The sequence below is a fragment of the Equus asinus genome, chromosome 12 (genome assembly GCF_041296235.1).
Source record: "Equus asinus isolate D_3611 breed Donkey chromosome 12, EquAss-T2T_v2, whole genome shotgun sequence".
NCBI classification, from domain to species: Eukaryota; Metazoa; Chordata; class Mammalia; order Perissodactyla; family Equidae; genus Equus; species Equus asinus.
In genome coordinates, this window is record NC_091801.1 from 29,389,945 (window position 1) to 29,409,086 (window position 19,142).

A 19,142-nucleotide genomic window follows, 5' to 3' on the forward strand; every position below is an offset into this window, starting at 1 on the left:
AGACACTTCATAAAGATACGCTTCATATTCTTGATGGGACAGTCTTTCTTGACAATATCAGAAAATTACTGCGAAGCACTGTACTTTCAAATCTCTCTGTTAAAGTCGATAATTACAAAGCACAGAGTTGAAGGCTCTATGAGGATGGATGCCTTCCACCTAGTTATTGGGCACCTGCTGTGTTCTAGGCCCCAGAGGAATGAATACACAGGACAGCGCTGTCTCTGACCACAAAAGGCTAAATATCAAGTGTGACCCGACATGAGCAGGCCACCAGGTGGCTGGCTCTGTAGAGACACAATTAAAGCCCAGGTAAACACTCTACCAAAATCTACAGTAGTGGGGATGGCAGTAGTGCGATACATAACGGGCTTCCCAGCACTCTGAGAATGATCATAGACAGCAAAGCCCTGAGGTCGGAGGGTGTCAAGGCAGCAAAATGTGAAGCAATGTCATCACTGTTCTGGTTTTCAACCACATCCTCCTTGGGCCCCCTCTCCTGGTCCTCCGAGGACTTTGCCCAGACTTGTGTAATCCCACTTTGGGGACAGTACTGCAGATTGCTGTGCATGCATCAGCCTCCCTGCAGGTCCTGAGTTATGGAATTCTCCTCATTTAGCCCAATCAAGCATGTTGTATATTGAGTAAATGACACAAACTCATTAGTAAAATTCAAGTCAAAATAATAAGCTGAGCACTGAGTGATTGGGACTTGCACTGATTGGCAGTCCACCCTCTAGCACCCTCACCAAAATCAAAACAAAACATCAAAGTACCGCCAATAATACAATCACTGAGTCTTCCCTTTAGGGTATGTCCCTCAACTTCTGCTGGCATTCTTGTGTGGAAGAACAGAGCTGCAAAGATGAATAAGAGACAGACCCTGCTCACAAACCAGCCAGAAAGATGCAGGGTAAAGAAATAACTCTGGGTCCACGTGCAAAGAGCTCTAAAGAGGGGCAAACCGTCAGGAGCACAGAGAGCACACAGTGAACCAGCCAAGGAGGAAGCGTCAGGGAAGACGACGGCATCACAGTGGGGCCTCAGAGGTTGAGTAGGATGCGACAGGCACAGTCTCAGTGGTGAGAAGAGAGATGCATGTCTGAAACATCCAGATTGACAACAACGAAGACCCGAAATACTCTAGCAGCCAGGATGCTCAGTGTCCATCTTATGACACTGAGCTGTGACATTTTTCCTGTCAATTTAGCTGGTGTTGCCAGACATTACCACAGTGCGTGTTTGTGTATTGGGGGATTCAGATGTCATTAGCAAATTAGGCTGTGATTTGAGCAGCGCCAGCTCTCCACATGTCAGTGCACATCTCCCGAAGAACTGCCCGGCCCGGTCCTCGGTGTAGGTTTCCACCTCGGACCCTGTTTTCTCAGGACACAAAGCAGCCGTCCCAGCTGCTGGCTCTGGCTGTGCCAGCAGACACACATCCTGACAGGAGAGAAGCATAATGTCCTCCTTTTCCTTCCCTTTACATCCTACAGTGCCTTGATAATTGATGCATCCTTCCGTGCTTCATAAATATTTCAGACCTTCACCGAGCCTTTCGAATCTAAAAACTTCTTACCTTTCCTCTCACTTTCCACCAAGGGGGTCATCTCCTACTATGTTGATGAGTTAGATCATTAGAAGAAATACTTGAGCTCACTGCCACAAAGTCTACACATATGCCACCATTCTTAACCATCAATGACTCCTCTCCTGATTCCATTGAAAATTCATCTTGATCCTTGGTTTAGCCTAATTGTCTCCCTTCTTCCTCCTCTCTAGAGAAGTTTTATTATTGATTCCAAATGTCATGTTCTCTGCTAGCAACCTCCCCTCCCCTCCCCCATCGAATTCCTACCACTCATTCAATCTCTTCATTATTGAAACAACAGCCTCTTCTGAACCCATTTCTCTCTAGTTCTCGCCCCACGTCCTCCTTCCCCTTCACAGTGAACCTGAAAGATCAGTGTTCATGGAATTACCATCTCCTCACTCCCCCACACTTCAGACTTACTGAATCACCAATGGTCTGTGTATTAATCAATCTTGATAATATCACAGCTATCTCCCCATAATTAAACGCAAAGAGTGTTTCTGCATCTTTCTACTACTTGGAAGAAAAGCAGAACTGGGCCGTGATTTTCTTTTGGAATGATTCCCTGTCCTCGGTTTCTCGACATCTCAGGCTGCTGACTGCCTGTGAACCAGCTCACACTCCCTGGTGTCCTTCACCGGGTCCTTCTCACACAGCACTATTGCGAAAGCTCAGGACTCAATGTGAGCCCTATTCTCTCCATTGACCCTACGTTGTCTCAGTACTCTTGTGCATTTCTTCTATTGCTTCAATGCCTTCCACTGTGATCTCTATGATGACGATGTCTAAAAACCCCGTCCAGATCTTATTTCTGAGCTATAATGCTACAGGTGTGTGTTATAGGCACCTTAAGCAAACATATTTCCAACGGAAGCTGTTAACTCCCCCTCACCAACTAGACACCCCTTCTCCTCTCGGTCTCCGATCTCGTCTGATGACTACAGTTAACATCCAGGGAGTGATGTTTAACGCAAACTCTCAGAACCACCTGACAGAACAAGCACTGCTGCTGCCAGCACACTGAGCAGTCACCCTTCATCTCCGCCCCAGGATCCACACACGTATTCCTACTCTATACTCCGTTTCAGTTCAAAACGTCAGGTCCTCCGAGATCCCTTTGTTCAAACTGCTGCTGAAGTAAGCCTTCCCTCCCCGCCTGTTGTCTGGTGACTTTCCCTTCAGGCCACTGTGGAACAAATTAGGACATCCTTTTGATTGCATATTGTGTAACCTTTGAAATTGTCTCAAATAATAGTAAAATGATTATAATCACAGTGGATATTTGACAACTGAGATATGAAAGTAGAGAGCAGAATCCTGATTTTATACAAACAAATGCATGTTTACCTCTGCAGGGAAAGTTCATCCTCTATCGCACCAAACAGCATCCTCCCAGGTGATGAGACAGTGAAGCACGAGGCCTGTGCTCATTAAAGAACAAGGTTCCTGCCAGGAGGCCAGTAAGTTTGTTTTTCCATTGTTTCACCTCACAGTTAGATGCTCTGCATGCCCTGCGTGAGCAATTCATTTGATTTTTTTTGTTTCTTTTCAAGATTGGCGCCTGAACTAACATCTGCTGCCAATCTTTTTCTTCTTCTTCCCCTTCTTCTTCTCCCCAACCTCCCCTCCCCAGTTCATAGTTGTGTATCCTAGTTGTAGGACCTTCTGGTTGTGCCATGTGGGATGCCCTCTCAGCATGGCCTGATGAGCCGTGCCATGTCCCTGCCCAGGATCCCAACCCTGGGCTGCTGAAGCGGGGCACGGGAACTCAACCACGTGGCCGTGGGGCTGGCCCCCCAACTCACTGAATTTATCATGTGCTCTCTCTCTCTCTCTCTCTCTCTCTCGGTTGTCTTGTTTCAGTTTCGATGGGGTGGGGAGTAAGGTGAACATCCCTGAGGATTCCCCTTGCTGAGTGGACATGTGTGGTCCTGAGAAAGCCCTCACCCAGTGGGGCTCCTAGAGATGTGACTCACTAATAATCACCATGATAAGTCTAACTAACGTCTGTCCCCATACGTAGTCAATATTCATTTTCTGGATGAGGACATGTTGTGTTTTAAGGTGCAGAAGAATCGGTAATGATGTCATACTTTTCCGTATACAACTTGATGAATTTGAACAAAAGGCACTAATTCCCTTTTGGTGCCTGGCAAACTGGGACTCATCTTCCTCTGTCTGCTATTTGCTCTGTATTATGTCTGCTCCTTTGGAAGACAAAAATTTGTGTCCAAAGGGAAAGTTCCAGAAATGCTTCCAGGGATGATGATGGGACTTTGATTTCCAAGTGAGTATTTCTGGCATCTGATTCAATTCCATTGTCATTAATCAAAAGCTGGCTCGTTCTGGATTAGTTCCATCCTTTCACAGCGGTAGCACCATCTTCTACAGTCATTACCAAAAATGATCATTTCGTTTGAAAGCTCTTCCCTTAGAAGCCACTGCTGTGTTAGCACTTTATCAAGTTACAGCACTTAATTTTATATGTCTGGGTTTCTGTTTTTTTTTTTTGGTTTTTGAAAGCAGCTGAGCATGTTTGAACTGAAAATGAAAAGTATTTGTTATGGAAGTACCCATGCTACCTCATTAGGGTAGAATAGGACATTTCATTTATTTGTTATAAGATGTGAAAATTCCCGAAGTTTTCCGTCAATCGGTAAAATTGTCCCTTTCAAGAAAGTTTTTTTGTTTATGTGCAGTAACTTATTTTGGACACCCATGGGGTCATGTCCAGTGAGATAGTTCTGTTGGAGTGAGGATAGTGCTGCTACAACCTGTCCTTCACGCCACCTGCGACATGCCCTACTCTGCACAAAAGACCAAGGACGGTCCTTCTGAAGACAGGGCTATGTTTGCATTATGAGTTGAGAGATGCTGAAAAGACCTCCTATGGTTTCCCTTCTACCCTACACTACACAAATAGACACTTAGGCTTTTAAGTCTTGGCATTTCGTCTCGAGTGTCTGTTAAAACATGAGTATCTAGGATAGAAAGCGGCTGTCATCCAGAATCTTACCAGGGTTTCCTGCTGGCCACTTTGGAGGACAGAGCAGAGTGACCCACTAGGGGAGGGGCGCATGACTGCCGGGCCTTGGGGAAGAGCTGACCGGAAGCTGACTCACCAAGGACTGTCCATGCTTGTCTTGGTTGGCAGTGACAGCAGCTGAACGCAACTTAAAGGATTTTAATTTGCATGCAGCTTTGCACAACATCTTTCCATCTTACTTCATCCTCCTTGCTTCCTGTGACATTTGGGGATAGGATAGTTTCAGGGATTCACTGAACTTGTTTACAATGTCCAAATAGTCTTGTATGATGTGTGCGCTTGTTAACTGAGGTATAATTGACATATACTTTATATTAGTTTCATTTGTACAATATAATGATTTGCATGTATCGTGAAATAATCACCACGATAAGTCTAACTAACGTCTGTCCCCAGACGTAGTCAATATTCATTTTCTGGATGAGGACATGTTGTGTTTTAAGGTGCAGAAGAATCGGTAATGATGTCATACTTTTCCGTATACAACTTGATGAATTTGAACATAAGTGTCCACCCATGAGACCATCACCACCATCGAGGCCATAAACATATCCATCATCTACCAAAGTTTTCTCCCACCCCCTTTACTATTATCATTATTTTGCTTTAAGAACACTTAACAGAATATATACTCTGTTAGAAATTTTAAGTACAAAACACAATACCGTGAGATTGCTACATTATACGCTAGGTTTAATTTTTAGAGGAACCTCCAGACTATTTTCCATCATTACAGTATTAGTTTACATTCCCATCAGCAGTTGCAAGGCTTCCCTTTCCTCCACAACCTCACCAACATTTGTCACCTCTACTTTTTTTGATAATAGCCGCCCTAACCGGTGTCAAGTGATATCTCCTTGTGGTTTTGATTTGCATTTCCCTAAAGATTAGTGATGCTGAGCACCTTTTCATGTGGCTGTTGGCCATTTGTGTGTCTTCTTTGGAAAAATGGCTATTCTACTCCTTTGCCCATTTGTTAACTGAGTGCCTTGGTGTTTTTGCTATTGACCCGAGAGATGAAAAAAGAAAAAAAATGTCCAGGCATTATGGATGCTTCCCAGTTGATGCAGATGATTTTGTCTTTATGGTGATGACAAAATATCGTGTTGTGTGCTTTTTCTTCAGCAGTTATCATAAGACTAGCAGTAGAATGGCAAAGCAGATAATCAGGATCTCCCGGGTTTCCAGTTTTACAACACAAATAAGATGAGTGGTAAGGAATTTTTGATTATTTCAAGGAAATTATTGAGATCACAGTCCGTGGAATGTAGGACTGACAGGTCCACGAGGAAATTAAAGTGAGGACATGGTGATCTGGCATCACTTCCGATCTTAAGGAACAGGTATCTTCTGTATGAATGTTTGAAGACATATTGGAAATCAGGAATTTGTGGTGGATGATTACATTTTCTGAAGGGTTTATTTCTTTATTTAGGAGGAAGATTACCCTGAGCTAACATCTGTGCCAGTCTTCCTCTCCTTTGTCCGTGGGATGCCTCCACAGCATGGCCGATGAGTGGAGTAGGTCTGCACCTGGGATCTGAACCCGCAAACCTCAGGCCCCTGAAACAGAGCACACACAACTTTAACCACTCAGCCATGGGGCTGGACTCTAACTTATTTAGTTGTGAACATGATCGTTTGGGTTATGTAAATGTCAGGACCTGGGAGTGAGTCGCTAAGAGTGGGGTAGTTGATAATGTCACAATTGATTTAAACCCTAAAGAGGCTAAGAGCAGCAACTGGCCAATGGGTTAACCAAAGGAATAGTCAGAAAACACAGAAAGGATGGGAATTGGGATCTATAGTAAGCTGGGGGATCACGTGTCCTCAGAGAGAGTGCCAGGACTTGCACAGATGAGAATGGCAAGAGCAATAAAAGAGAATAAAATCACACTGAAACAAGGAGGGGGTGTTACAAGATGGGGGAGGAAAACTGATCTGGAGTAGTCCTGAGTTTTGACCTTGAGCTTTCTGTCCTTGACCCAAATCTGCTTGACGATGTCCTGGGACACAGGTCAGAAGAGCTCCAGAGGGAGAGAGGAAGGGTGGAAGTACAGGGAAACTGAGATAATTGTCCTAAGAAGCCATGCTTCATTTCTCATTTGGGTCCAGTTTCATGATTACTTTTACAGGATGAGAGGAAAAGAAGTGATGATGGTCAAGTCTTTGCAGAGGAAGCTGTGTGATCGTGGGAATCAACCCAAGCCAAAGCCCGGATTAAGAATTCCCATCTCTTTGAGGATGCGCAGTTACATATTCAGAAGGCCAGTTACTAGAATGCCATCCCACCCAGCAGTGAGGGGTCATTGGGAGAGCACGTGGGACGAGCCCCAACAGGTCTGCTGGCAGGAGAGAAGTGGTAAGCCCTTTGGCACTGGCCATACGTAGCCTTGCAAAATTGCACCTTGCAGCAGAGGTGAATTCCTGCGGGGTGTGCTCGCATGGGGTGCCCCGTCCGGTCCCATACACACCTCTGCCCGTCCTCAGATTTGGCAGAGATGATTCTGGGAACTGGTCTGGGCATCCCATAGCTCCACAGCCAACAATTGCTGGTGACTGTGGAAGATCTGAGGAAACAGGAGGGGACAGGGAAGAGGGCGGGAGAGAGCAATTGTGGACAGGCTCAGCAGCAAGTCAGAGAAAGTGAGCGCCCAAGAAGGATGTGCTGACAGCACCAGGAAAGAGAGGAGACGCTGGTGCCCCTGCGATGGAGCCCGGCACTTCACTGACGTCTCCTTGAAGGGTCCCACATTTTCTTGCTTGAGCTCTTGCAACTGCAAGATATGCCAATCCTTTTCTTTTATTAAACTCCTCTGTGGGACATAGGAAGCATAGACAGGGATTTCTTGTGGAGGAGAGACTGGATTTCAGCTGAGAAGAGCAAGGAGGGCTTTCTGTTTCACGGTGCTCTCACATTTTCCTTTCCGAAGTATATTATTTATCTGCACTTGAAAGTCACAGAGAGTTATCGACTCGCGGGATGATTCCATTGTCGCCCTCACAGTGACACAGTAAAACCTACCTAGTCGGAATGGATCATTCCTTCTGTGTAATACTCCAGTAGATTCCAAAGATCATTTCAAAAGTGCTGGTATATCTCTGTTCTCAAATAAGAGGCCTGCTTCCAGGTCTCCATTTTTCTGCTCTTTATTGCATGTTAATTCAGAGTTGCAAGGAGGAAATACCACATTTGCCTCAATCTTTAGATCTCTATGTGCTGGAAATTGGATTCACAGAAATGGACAAGGCCTTTGGGGGATCGTGCTGTCAACAGAGACCTTTTCCGGCATCAGCAACGCGACAATAAACCGCTGCTTGTTAGGACTTGATCGTCTACTGGAGGGATGGAGCTTGCAGTATTATGGAAATCCTCTTTAGAATTGCTTACCTTCACGTGACAGATTTATCAGTTTCCGAGAGTGATGTGTTAAAAAATAACCTAGGGTGGCACAGGGCTTAAACTGGCCCACTCCACTTTGGAGGCCCGGCATTGGCACGTTCGGGTCACGGTTGTGGACATTCACACCGCTTATCGGGCCATGCTGTGGCAGACACCCCACATGTTAAATAGAGGAAGATGGGCACAGATCTTAGCCCAAGGCTAGTCTTCCTCAAGGGGAAAAACAAAAAAAACGAGGAAGGTTGGCAATGGATGTTAGCTCAGGGTGAATCTTAGCCCTTGGGCATCTTCAGCTGTGGTCATTTGCAAAATATGTAGACCATGCATGTACTGGGCAAGCCCAGGCAGGACAGTGCAGCTGGCCTCCCGCCTGTGTGCTTGGGGCTGCTTGTTGTGGAGCCTCTGCTGGAAGCGTCTGAGTGGATTCAGTGCAGAGAATGATGACAATGGACTGCCTTGCTTCTCCCTCAGAGTTTCCCCTGAGTTTTCTCCATCTTGACATACAAAGCAGACACTGTCTGGAGCCCTCATGTTCCTCTGGGACTCGGGCTTCCCTCTTCTCCTCAGCCTGGAGAGGAGGAAGCCCACGTGTGGACTTCAGGAGATTCCTGACCGAGTTTTGTGGGCTAGCACGTCCTGGGCTTGAAGTCCCCAGGGAATGAGCAGAATCCAATCCAGGTAGGACTGCCATGACCCAGACCCTTCAGGAAGGCAGGTTATGGTCCCCTAACCAGGCAGAGCACCATGACCAGCCGCGGGGTTTGTGGAGGGCGAAGGGAAGATGAAATGGGTCCTGGAAGAAGGTGCTTATAAATACCAGCTACCGAGAGGGAACCAGCTGCAAAACCGTGCATTTGAGGAGTATGAGTATTATTTCTTGCTTCTGTTTGGAATAAAAGTTAGAGTGCATGATATATTTGTGTGTGAGTGAACATATATATATAGCTCTCTCTCTAAAATTTATATGAAAGTAACATAAAGACTGATGAGATACAGGTGCTGCACATGTGGGCCTCTTTTTGTTGGCGATCAGTTCATTTTTGGCCATTGGAAGCCCAAAGAGGCAACGAGTTATTGTCCTCTGCCGTCTGGTAGGCTCATGACAAACAAAGTGCTGCAACTAAAGGGTCGGCTCTCAGGAGCCTCACGGCCCTGTGAGGGAAACCCCTTGGACACGGTGTCTTCCTCCTGGGCTTGGACTAGCCTTGGGACTTGGCACTTCTCTTTCTCTGTGGCGGGAAGGTACAGCCGGCTCCGGCTTCCATTTAGAAAGTCACCTTCCTGGATGGCTGTGCCATACCAAGAAGGGCCTGGGCTGCTGGGAACCAGCATTTCTCCTCAGCTGCTGGCCGTACTGAGGAGGCCTCCCTGGCAGGGTTCACGCTGCTGTGTGTCTGGGTGACACTTGCAGCCATCAGAAAGGAGGGGAGAACTCAGAAGGGCCAAGCACTTCCTGCGGTCCTAGTCTTACAGTGTCTTTCCCGGGGTGGGGGGAGGGGTGGGGGGCCGTTCAAAATGCCAGGTGGTAACCCTCTAGCTCCTGGTCACCGGGTGGGTTCTTGGAGTGAGCTCGGAGCAGTGTCTGCTCACCACCAGACTGGAACCATTTAAGTGTTTTAATTTTGTCAGGCTGTGTTTACCCGTCATCTGTTTGCTTGCGTTCCCTGCTGGACCCCTCAACCACCCTCCTCTCACGACTCATCTCTGAAAGCTTCCAACGGTAAAGATTCACACCCACACCGTAAACGGAGCATAAGGCTGGGCAAGAGAACACAGCCCTCCGAGGGGCTGCATGGTTTATAGGCTCAGGTCCTCCTGCCCCATTAGGATGAGTCAGAAATAAGATGCCTGAGTGTGTGAACAGGTGATTGCCTGAGACCACACACCTCAGAACCACAGGGGCCCAGATGTCACCCTGGGCAGCGAGGGAGAGTATAGGTCATTCTTTGGCCAGGATTATGGTCTCTTATGTTTGCAAAGCGGAGTCCACCCGTGATCCGTCAGACCCTGCCAGGGAGGAGTGGCCACGAGGTACGGGACAGAGAGGCCGAGGCATTCGAGGGAATTTCTGCCCTTCCAAGAATTGTAGAAGGAAGTGCACGGAGGCAGGAAATCCTGGTGGACAAGGAGCAGTGATCCTCGGGAAAGAAGCCCAGATGCAGCCTTCAAAGCGGCATCACAGACCTGTCCCCCTGGATACCAAACTTGCAGGGAAAGGAATTCAGAGCCGTGGACCGGGATCCCAGAGGATTCCAATCCAGGTGAAGGGTGAACATGGAGCCCCCAGAGGGGCCGGGGGAGGGAGGGTCCTGCCTGCCCTTAGTCCATCTGCACATGACCTTCTCCGGCCTTGACCCTCCACATGCACGTTTTGAACTTTTACATCGTTCTCTGCACTTAGAGCTGCTGCTGTCCAGAGCCTGATTAGAAAACGACAAGTTCCTAACATCTGGTGAAGAGGAACCTCCACAAGAGAAGCCGAAAACGTGGCCTCTCCTCCAAAGGGGTGGAAAAGCAGCCACTGTCCTGGGGCAGGTCGTGGTGCTGGCCCGTGCCATTTGAAAGACACCCGCATTCCAGTGGTTGTTGCTCTGCCTGTGAAAGTACCTCCACCCTCTAAATGCCAGGAGTTCTGGGTGCTGTCTCTGCTCCTGGCCCACGTGAACCACACTGAAATGAACCCGTCCTCTGAGTAAGGGGGGCGCGGAAGTGTCCTTCAGTATCCAGGGAGGGGCCTGGCCCTTCTCCCTTCTCTCACATACAATAAGCCGAGACCCTGCAAGATTTCTTCATTCCAGGAGGAACGCGAGAGTCTGTGTCTCCTTGACACGAGCACAGGAGGGGCAAGAACCAGACCATGACTCGCAGGCTGGAACAGAAACAGGATTTTAACATCAAATTCAAAACTAGCACTAACTATTAACACCAAAGAAATACGGCCCCTTCCCAAGTGGTAAACAGGCGCTGGGGTGGAGATGCCAGGCATGTGGGGTGGGGTCGTCCCCTCCCTCTTGGGCTCCAGGGGTCCCAGGAAAAGGCTTAGAATGTTCTTCTCCCCATCAGCATGGGAGGAGCCGGCCTGGGGCCCCGCGTGTTTCCCAGCTGTGTCCCCGCCGCTGAAGAGCAGGCTGCACTCGAGCTGTTGGAAGGACTGGGATCTGCCACTGTTGCTGGGTTCTGCGTCAGGGGTCTGGTGACTGAAGAGAAGACACTGATGATTGGGGGGTCACACCAGTATCCCAGCCCAACACCTCAGCCCCACTGCATTCTGCTCCAAACCTTGTCCTGAGTGTTCAGTCAACACTACCCCATTGTCCCTGACATGGGAGCTGGCATTTCGCTTCACCCATTTCACAGAAGAGGAAGCTGAGTCCCACAAAGGTCAAGGGAATTGTCCCTCACAGACCTGGTCAGCAGTGGAGCTGGGATCCCCGTGCCGGCTGTCCGTCTCCCTGGGCCCGTGCTTAGCCCGAAGCTTTCCTGAGCCCCTGGCTCAGTCACTGCCTGTCTGGACACTCACCGAGCCCTGAGCTGAGAGATGCGTGGTTCTTCTTGGGCAGGAAAAACCGGCGCATCTTGCCAGCCCTCTCCTGTGGGGGCTCCAGGTGGCAGGACAGGCTGTAGCTAAAGGACAGAGTGGACTTTTCAGCTACCGGGAGCCACACCTCAGGTGACCCTCCCAGAGACGGCCAGCAGTTGGAGTCCCAGGGCCCCACGGGGGACCATGCGACAAGCCCCGGGACTGACCCGGAAGCCACGGGCACGGGCTCCCTGGAGCTGGCCATCAGAGAGAGTCCGCCTTGCCCTCACCAACTCCTGCCCCGCCTCACCTCTCATCCTCGCTGAGGGGCTCCATGGCCTGGAACCAGGCCCCAAATCGCTCCTCAGCCTCAATGTGGTAAAGATGGACTGCCTCCTGGAGCAGGAAGATCTGCTGGGTGACTTTGAATTCCTGGGAGAAAGGACACGATGCAGACGGGGCCTGGGTGGGGGACCGTGCTGGGGACTCAGACAGGTGAGAAGAGGGTCAAGGAGCTGGTCTGGGGTCTTGGCTCACATGGGAACCCTCCTTCCCTCCAATTCCGTGCAGGACTTGCTCGTTCTCACAGTTTGCTTGAAATAGCTCCTCCTGCAGGAAGGTGTCCTTGGTGCCAGCCCCTTCCCCCACGCACCAATGGGACGGCTTTCCCAGCTCTGGGTGCCGAACTCTCCCAAGAAAAGCAAGGCCCAAGGCATCGGGCCAGAGAAGGTCTTCCCCGGAGGAGTCTCTGATTGCCACAGCCCCACCCTCCGCACGGGGAGGCCACAGCTGCTCACCTCACTCCTTTTCTTGTAATTGATCTCATTTCCCTGGAAGGCAGAGAGCCAAAGCCCATGAGCAACAGCCCCCTTAGCCCATAGCTAGCTCCCATCTCCACCCTGTCTCAGGTTGCACTACCAGCAGGGTCGACCAGGGAGCAGGCGCTACCAGAAACGGGAGTGGGTCCCGGGCATGACTCTGAGCTCCAGAGCAAAGAGGCCACGGGGCTATGGCTCAGGGACATTCTAAGACAGCCCTCTCTGACAGACAGACAGACTGAGGCCTCGGGCAGGAAGGGATGCTCAGCCACTCGTGTGCTTCCTGCCTTGGAGGGGCCTGGCTTCACTCCCTGCAGGGGCGGGGCCTGAGGGAGAGGCTGAGTCCAGCTCAGACACACCCTCCAGCAGCTCCGCAGTCAGGCAGCCTGGACTGGCGGCTCACCTGGATCCTATATTCACTCATCACTGAGATGGGCATGACACCCAGCTCCCGGGGTGGCTGTGAGGCCCTCACGAGAGGACTTTGCCAAGGGTTGCGAGCTCAGGCCTCAGTGCAAGTCTCTCCTCCCAAATCTCCGAATCCTGATCCCCAGCCCCACCTCCAGGCTCACTCACCTCCAGGTAATCCTCCATGTTGGTGTCCAGCAGCAGCAGGTAATTGAGGAATGTGCCAAGGAAGGGGACGAGCCCCTGTGCCAGCGGGGTGGAGATGGTGATGAGATCCCGCTCTCAGGAGCCGTCAAAGACCTCTCCTCCACTCCTCACCCCAGCCTCCTGCCCAGCCCAAGCTGCCCACCTAGGCGGCCTCCCCCCAGTTTCCTCCCCTTCTCTCCTCCAGGAACCCCAAACTCCTCCAGGCACCTCCCAGCAGCCGGCTCTGGCAAAACCCAGGGTACGTGGTCCCCGCCCCTCCCTGTCCCAAATCCGTTGTGCGCCCATCCGTTCCAGGCCTCCTCCTGGTCACTTCCAATGCAGGCATTTCAGGTCTGTGGCACCAGGAGCAGGGCTGGAGGAGAAAGGCTCCCTCTCTGCTGGTAGAGACCTCCGGCTAGGAAGGGGAGTCCCCTCTCCTGCGACTCCTGGGCCCCTCCTCCACAGGCACCCTTACCTTCTGGGCACCTATGGGGCCCGTCTCCAGGCTGGTCAACATAGAGGTCGCCTCCTGCCAGGGTGTTGACAGGGCCAGTGAGCCGATGCTCCCCTCCAAGAGTCCTCCCAGACCCCTCCCAGATCGGGGACCCTGGACATGTGGCCCCAGTCACCTGGTGCCCCTGCGGCTCCCACCTCCAGGGTGCTCTGACTCCAGAGCCATCCCAGCTCCAACACTCACTCCTGTGTGACCTTGGGCCCCCCCAGGCCTCCCTGAACCTGTTACCTCGTCCGGAAAGTTTGACGAACTCTGTCTGCCTCCCACAGTGTCCTGAGGCCCAAGCGTCATCTGACCGTCATCACTGCTCTCCGCTCAAACCTGCCTCTGGAGCCAGGTCCAAGCTCCCCACATTCCTCCCCACCCTTGAACCTCGTCACGCACTGTGAGGCCTGCGCCACGGCTCATCTCCCAAGTCCCACACAGGGGCAGGGACTTGCTCAGGGGGCCCCAGAGGAGAGGCTGCTCCCCCTCCCAGCCACAGGCCTTGTCTCCTCTGCCTTCACACCACCCTCTGCCCAGCCGCTGACCACAGTGCTGTCCTCGGGACTCTCAGGCTGTGTTCGGGCCCCCAGCTGGGCCGAGCCATGGATGGAGGGAAATGAGGTGTCTCAGGAGGCCTGGTCAAGTGGCTTCTGCCAGCCCCAACCCCCAGGAGTCTCTGATCCCAGGCCGAGGCCAAGGCCTTGCTAAAGCCCTCAGCTCCCTAGGATCCCCTCAGGGAGTTCCCCTGCACAGAATTCTTTCTTCATCCGCTCAGGATGGGGACCCCGAATGCCACGTCTGACTCGCAGGGGAGGGGGCGACCAGGGCACTGCGGGGTGGCATTTCCTTTCTGTTTTACGAGGAAACTTCTGACGTCTGGGCAGGAAGGATCCCTGAAGAAGCCATCAGTTCCCTGGGCACTTGCCCTTGCCCTCCGGGGCACATGTCATCGCCAACAAGGACCTGGGTGAGCATCCCACTGGGACTGTCTGCAGCACCCACTTTAGGGGCCAGAGTGGGGAGTCACAGAGGGGACACAGATCTGTCCCAGGTCCAGTGTCCGTCCCAAGGCTGGGAAGCCCCTGAGTGCCCCCGGCCCGTGGGATCCGGCAGTGCCCATCCCTCAGGCAGGCAGGGTGCCCTTCTTGCGAGGCACAGTGAAGACAGAAGGAGCAGTGGGGCCCTGGCTTCCTGAGCACAGACTGGGCTGCCTTCGGAAGAGAGGAAGCCCGCCCACTCGCTCCAGCCAGTGGCCAGGAGGAAGATGAAGGGCAGCTGATGGAGCAGCATGGAAGCCAGACACCGGCACCTTCTGCCAGGTCCTCAGCCTCCTGGAACAGTCCAGCCCGCACCATTCTATCCCCTGCCCCTGGCCTCCTGTCCCAAACTGCCCCCACCTGCCCATGGAGCTAGCACATCCCTCTTCCTGTCCATCTTTTCCTGACCAACTTCACGTGACAGAAGAACCAAAGCTCATCCTGCCGGGTCCCCTCCCCTCTCGCTCCCCCTCCTTGCAGATGCGCAGCCTCCGTCTTACCTTCACCAGCTGCCTCCTGCTCACCCACTGGTCTTTGATGAACCTCTTCAATTTTCGAGAGCTCTTCCTGAGGGGAGAGGAAAGAAGGAAAGAAAACCCGGGGCGGTTGAAGGCGAAATGCCTTTTGTTGAGAACCCGGGAGGTTCAAAGGGCCTGGGGCCTGGACGAGGGTTTTCCCTGGGTTCTTCGGAGCTCTGAGGTCACCGTGGGACTCGGGTGGAGGCTCTCCTGTGGTCACCTGGGGCCTCCATTCCCACTCCGACTGAGCACATTGTTTCTAACAGTGTTGGTTGCCGATGAGGGCTCCGTTGCTGCGAAGTACACCCTTGGAAATCTCCAGTGTGGCTCAGTCCAGGATGTGCCAAGGGGGGAACCTGACTCCTGAAGCAGAACCACTGCCTAGGGTCTCAGAGAGTCTCAGAGACCCGAGAAAGGAGGCCAGTCCCCATCCCTAGGGTCCGCTGCCTCCCAGATGGTCCTAGCTGAATGAGGGGTCCATGGCAGTCATACGGGGGATGTCTGGTCCGCCCTGGTGGTGCTTGGATGGAGCACGGCCTACCCACCTGGCAACTCGTCCCCATGTCTTTTGCAGACGGCTGATGGAGGGGCTCTGCAGAGCAGACACGATGGCACGCAGGGACGCATAATTTCCAAGGACTCGGCACTCCTGAGGAAGGGAAGGGAATGAGCTGCGACGGCGGGCTGGAGCCCTGCTTCCTCTGGCTTGTGTCCCCTCATGGGCTTCTGCTGTCCTGGATGAGGCAGATGCTCAGGGAAGCTGGGAGGGCACACCTGGGAGCTGATGAGTAACGCTCGCGGGCAGGAAGATTTTAGCTCAACCCAGGGCGGGAAGGGAGCTTCCCACCACTGGGACCAGCACTCAAGGTCAGCAGGCCCTTGGCAGCAAGGGGCCTAGGACTTTGCCGAGGCCCAGACCACCGACTTCAAGGCTGAAAGCTGCGAGAGGAGAAGGGGCAGTCCCCCTGACTCCAGGGAGGGGCTCCCTGGGCCCTGCCACTACTGACCTTGGCCACCTGAATCCACAGCTCGACGACTCTGGCCCTGTCCTGGGCCGTCATGCTGAGGTCCCCAAGGCACGTCGTGATGACACAGCGGGACACGTGAAGAAACTGGTTGATAGTGGCCCCAACGGTGGGAGCCAGGTACTCCTTGCTCCCATTGGGCCGCTGGCACCACACAAAACCCAGGCAGTGGCGGGGCTCCACCTTCTTGAACAGCTCCTGGGGAGGATGGGGACTGTCACCTGACCCTGCCACACCCGAGCTCAGAGTCTGCAGGCCCCCGCAGCCCCAGGCAGGAGGCACTGGTCAGCTGCAGCTCAGGAACCTGAGGAGGTGGCCTGAAGCTTCTGGGAGTCTCTGGGTTTTGTCTGTGTCCGCTGAGGCCACCCAGCGCAGGATGACCGAGGACCCAATAGGGGCGGGGAAGAGAAGTCCCATTGGCTCGCAGCCCAGTCTTGCTTCCCCCAAGCACCAGAACACGGCTCACACCTGCCCATCTCAAGGGGCATCTTCCACCCGTTCCCATCACCCTCTGGTCCCACTCCCCTTTCAGATGCACGTTCCCCCGAGGCAGCAACAACCGTGGGCTTTGTTTGCCTGTCTTCCATGTAGGTAAGGACGCACTAGGTGTCTAATAAGTACGGAGGCTGTTGAGGCCTCCTGGGCCGATGGGTGAGTGACCCAGGACTTGGCAGCACTCCAGTGAGCTTCCCTCCCCCACCAGAGGGCTATTCTCTGCCCCGCTTCCTCTCTGTTCGACCTCCTCCATCTGCACAGCCACTCTGCCCAGCAGGTGCCCTTAGTGTGCTCTCTACTGTCCATGTGGGGACAGCAAGACTTGGGGGCCAGAAGGTGGCCCAGGTCACCCGGTGGGTAAGTGGGGGAGCTGTGACTTGCACCCACATCGTTGGATTGCGGCTGAGGGAACAGGAGGTCTGGGGCAGCTGATGGCCCACCAAGGCGGGCCCCGCCTAGCCCAAGAGCCCCGCTGCTCACCGCATCCATCCGCGTCAGCTGCTCGGCCACCAGCTTCGGAGGGAAGTCCAGCAGCTTAGGCCTCTCCTCTCTCAGCTCGGCGCTCACTTCTGCGGTGACTTCGGCAGCTGGAGGCAGAGTTCGTCCAAAAGTCAATGGCGCATCTTGCTCCAGCTCAGAAGCTGGCACTGGGGCTGAAGCTGATGGCCCTCGCTCCGGCCCTGGAGAGGCCGATGGAGGTGAGGCTGCTGGAGGTGAGGCTGCCGGTGGTGAGGCTGCCTCCAGCTCCGGCGCGGACGGTGGAACTACAGCTGGAGCTGCCTCTGGCCCCGGAGCTGGCCCTTGCTCTGGCTCTAGAGCCGGCAGGAGCTCTGGAACTGGCGCTGCAGCAGGAGAAAGAGAAAGTTTCACCTACGTACCCGACTTTACAAGACAGGAGAGACTCCGCTGTCTTGAAGGGAACCCCAGCCCATGGACCCCACCGCAGACAGTCTTCCCAGACTGCAGTCCCCTCACCTTCCAGCTCTGCCCTCCTGGGCCCCAGATGTTGCAGCTGGACCTGGGGAAGGTAGGCAGGGCCTCCCAGGTGCGACCCAGGCCAGATGACACGCGGAGAGGCCAGCCGCATCCTGAAAGAGGGAAAGGGCGTGGGCTCCCAGAAATCCTGCATTGGGTCCAGCCAGGTTCCCACCATAGAAGACGTGGTACTGGGCGGAAGCAGTTGGGCCACAGAGCCAGAGGCCTGGCCGTCACTTCCACACTGTCCTCCCAAGGCACCCTGCTTTGGGTCTGGGCCCTGGGCCTGCCCCTTTCCACCAGGGGGGAATCCCACCCCGGCGCTGACTCCTGTGTGGCCATCCTGGCAGTGGCAGGCCTGCTCATCCAGCAGGTGGAACACGGGGTTTGTGTGAGTCTCTTCTTCCCACTGCCACTCTTCTCGCAAAGAGCCTGGACACAGTCCAGCCCAGCCCTCCACGCCCTTGTGCAAGTGGACTGAGGACTGAGGCCGATGTGTGAGCGGCTCGCTGACACCCCTCCTCTTCTGGGCCTGCTGGTGGTGGTCAGAAGGGGTGGATATGGAGAAGGGGAAGCGGAGGGAGGCGGGACTGTGGTGGGGATGGGTCGCTAGGGAACAGCTCAAGCCAGCCTCCCCTCTGGTTCCCAGGGGCTCTGGGACCCCACCCACAGCTCTCTTTCACTCCTGTCCCCTTGGAGTAGAAGCCATCAGACCTCAGCCCTCCCAGAGGAATCAAAAGATGAGTGAGATCAGAGTTGTGCCGGGCCCGCCCCAGCCACAGTCCTCTGTCCTCTTGTTCTCCCCCAGCCCTGTTCTGTGGAGACAGGAGGCCCTCGTCTGGCACTCAAAGAACACTCAGGTCTTTAGTTGGCGCTGGGGTCCATCATGCATGAGAACGTGGGAAGAGGCCTCCAGTCGTAAAGGAGCATAGGAGGGCATCCCCTGGGACAGGCGGGGGATAGGATCTGTGGATGATATGGTGTGTGACTATCTGAGTCTCAGGCTGCTGGGGGGGGGGGGGGTCCAGGGGCTGTGTCTACTTCATTCACTGCGTTGTGCCAAGTGTCTCTAAAGCTCCTGCATGTCACAGGTGCTTAATATACGGTGTTCTCGAATGAACTCCAACCAGAAGCATCCCCGGTAGCTGAGTGGGCCTGGGGCCCCTCCGCGGCCCCGGAGACCCCTCCTTGGCTACTCCAAGGACCCTCCCCACGACCAGCTGGATGGAATCCCACACTCCCTGCCAGAGTGCTTTCCGTGTGCCTTTGCAAACTCAGAAAGGCCCCATCCCAGCGATGGGGGAGCAGACTGCTCTTCATCGGGGAGAGGGAAAGAATAACCAGGAACAACCACGGCACGTCTCTCAGCCCCTTCTGTAGAGCCAGGCCCCAGGGAAGCACCTGCCGTGGCTCATCCCATTCGTGCCCACCAGAACCCGATGAAGTTTATCCTCTCCCACTCCACTTTGCAGAGGAGCAATCGAAGCTCAGAGAGATGGAGGGCCGTTTCCAAGACACACAGCTGGCAGGGGGCAGAGTCACCACTGTGCTGAGGAGGGGCTGGGCACTCACGTAGCAAGTAGGTGGTCCAGGACCCCGTGGGAGGTGAGGACAGCCG